Below are 3,033 nucleotides of genomic sequence, written 5' to 3'. Positions count from 1 at the left end.
ATGCAGGGAGAGGACCCCCAGCAAGCCACCCTGCAGGTGAGGCTGGTAGAGAGTGGCCAGAGCTGTGGGCACGAGAAAACACAGCTCCGCTGGGCTCCCTGAGGGCTGACCACGTGCTCAGACCTTCCAGGTTTAAGAGAGCCCAGAATTCCTGACATTTTGTATTTTGATTTTAATTAAATTTGTTTTTTTAAAAAAGCCACAGTGGGGACCACACTGTATGACGAAAGCACATTTAGAAATGACATCTCTGGCTCCTGGGTGGCCAGTCTACAACCCTCATTCTGCTGGCCCAGCCCACAGGGCTGGTGATCGGCATAAAAAAGCTGCCAAAAATGGAAATCCAAAGACCCTATGGAAGGAATGTGTGTGGCTGGTCAGTGCAACATGTCTTAGGGACTGGAGAGGAGATGTTCTCTCCAGCCTTCTTTCCTGGGTGGGCACCGGGCCAGGCTTGACCGAGGGGACAGAGGGAAAGACACTCCTAGAAAACGGCCCTGAAAAGTGCCTTTGTGCACAGAGAACAGGGAAAAGAATCCCTCCTCTTTAGTTTATGAAGAGGAACCGGTAAGATTAAGTGCACAAAGCACTCAGCACAATACCTGCCATGGAGAAGAAAGGACCACCAAGGTCAGTCCTCCCCACGGGTGCTCACCACCTGCAAGGGCTTAGAACACAACATGAGCAGCAATTCCAACTGCTAATGGAGCTCTGTGCCAAAATTCCGAACAGCACTCCTGTGCTTCACCAGGGTTTCCAAGCTGGTTGTGGCCTGATGGCCCTCTACCCTGCTCCTCCAGGCTTGTAGCTGGAGCTTCTGAAACCAGCTATCAATAGCTGCTGGGGGTTATCCCTGCCAACTGACTCTTGAAGGATGTAGTTGTGGCCACAACTTCAAATCAGAGCCACTTCTGCCTTTGCCTCCCTATGCAGCATACGTTTACACATTTACATATTTGCATCCCATCATTTCTTCCCCCTCCCCCATTATATCTTTCTCAAAAATTGTTGTAATATCTGCTTAACATAAAATTTATCATATTAACCATTTTTAAGTGTACACTTCAGTGGCATTAACCATCTAGTTGCTCAATCATCACCACTATCCAACTCCAGAAATTTTCCATCTTCTCCAAATAAAACTCCATGCCCAGTAAGCAATAACTCCCCATTCTCCCCTCCCTTCAGCCCCTGGTCATCACCATTCTATTTTCTTCTTTAAGAATTTGACAATTCTAGGTACCTGTATAAGTAGAATCATATAGTATTTGTCCTTTTGGAAGGCAGCTATGTTCACCACTATACCACCAACACTGCACAGCAGTATTTGTCCTTTTGGGACTGGCTTATTTCACTTAGTAGAAAGTCTTCAAGGTTCATTCCTGTTGTAGTATGTGTCAGAATTTCCTTTCTTTTTTTTTTTTTTTTTTTTTTTGCGGTACGCAGGCCTCTCACTGTTGTGGCCTCTCCCGTTGTGGAGCACAGGCTCTGGACACGCAGGCCCAGCGGCCATGGCTCACGGGCCCAGCTGCTCCACGGCATGTGGGATCTTCTCGGACTGGGGCACAAACCCGTGTCCCCTGCACTGTTAGGCGGACTCTCAACCACTGCGCCACTAGGGAAGTCCCAGAATTTCCTTTCTTTTTAAGGCTGGATATTTATACTGTATTTCACTGTATATTTATACTACATTTTCTTTATCCATTCATCCATCAGTGGACATTTGGGTTGCTTCCACCTTTGTCACACTGCTTTCCACAGCAGTTGTCCATTTTACATTCCTACCAGCAATGTAAAAGGGTTCCAGTTTCTCCACATCCATGCTAATACCGATTTTCTTTATTTTATTTTTGCGGTACGCGGGCCTCTCACTGTTGTGGTCTCTCCCGTTGTGGAGCACAGGCTCCGGATGCGCAGGCTCAGCGGCCATGGCTCACGGGCCTAGCTGTGACCGGGGCACGAACCCGTGTCCCCTGCATCGGCAGGCAGACTCCCAACCACTGTGCCACCAGGGAAGCCCCGATTTTCTTTATTTTTGATGGTAGCCACCATTAATGTATGAAGTGGTATCTCATTGTGGTTTTGATTTGTATTTCCCTAATGATCAGTGATGTTGAACATCTTTTCATGTGCTTATTGGCCATTCATATACATCTTCTTTGGAGAAATGTCTATTCAAGTCCTTGGCCCATTTTTGTATTGAGCTGTTTTTATTGTTGTTGAGTTTTAGGAGTTCTTTATGTATTTCAGATATTAATCCCTCTTAGCTTTGTGATTTGTAAATATTTTCTTCTATTATGTGGGTTGCCTTTTTACTCTGATGATAGTGTCTTTTGATGCACCAAAGTTTTTCATTTGGGTAAAGTCCAATTCGTCTATTTTTTTCTTTTGTTGCCTGTGACTTTGGTGTCATATGTAAGAAATCATTGACAAATGCAATGTCATAAAGTTTTTTTCCAATGTTTTCTTCTAAGAGTTTTATAGTTTCAGCCCTTATGTTTAGGGCTTTGATCCATTTTGCATTAATTTTTGTATATGGTATTAGGAAAGGGTCCAGCTTCATGATTTGACCTGTGGATATCCAGTTTTCCCAGCACCATTTGGGAAAGGATTTTTCTTTCCCCACTGAATGGTCTTGGCACGCTTGTCAAAAATAATTTGATTCTATACACTGGCATTTATTTCTGGGCTTTCTATTCTATTCCATTGGTCTATATGTTTGTCTTTATGGCAATACTACACTGTTTTGATTACTGTAGCTCTGTATTAAATTTGAAATCAGCAAGTGCAACGCAAATCCTACAACTTTGTTTTTCCATTTCAAGATTGTTTTGGCTATTCAGGGTCCCTTGAGATTCCATATAAAGTTTAGATGGAGTTTTCTACCTTGGCCAAAAACCCAATTGTAATTTTGATAGAGATTGCATTAAATCTGTAGATTGCTTTGGATAGTGTTAACATCTTAACAATATTAAGTCTTCCAATCCATGACACAGGTTGTCTCCACTTATTGGTGTCTTCTCTCATTTCTTT

This window comes from Delphinapterus leucas, chromosome 3 (genome assembly GCF_059928025.1).
Source record: "Delphinapterus leucas isolate spDelLeu-1000000601 "Yukka" chromosome 3, BTC_Dleu_Yukka2, whole genome shotgun sequence".
Taxonomy (NCBI): domain Eukaryota; kingdom Metazoa; phylum Chordata; class Mammalia; order Artiodactyla; family Monodontidae; genus Delphinapterus; species Delphinapterus leucas.
The sequence above is the reverse complement of the archived record's forward strand: the minus strand, read 5'-3'. Positions refer to the sequence as shown.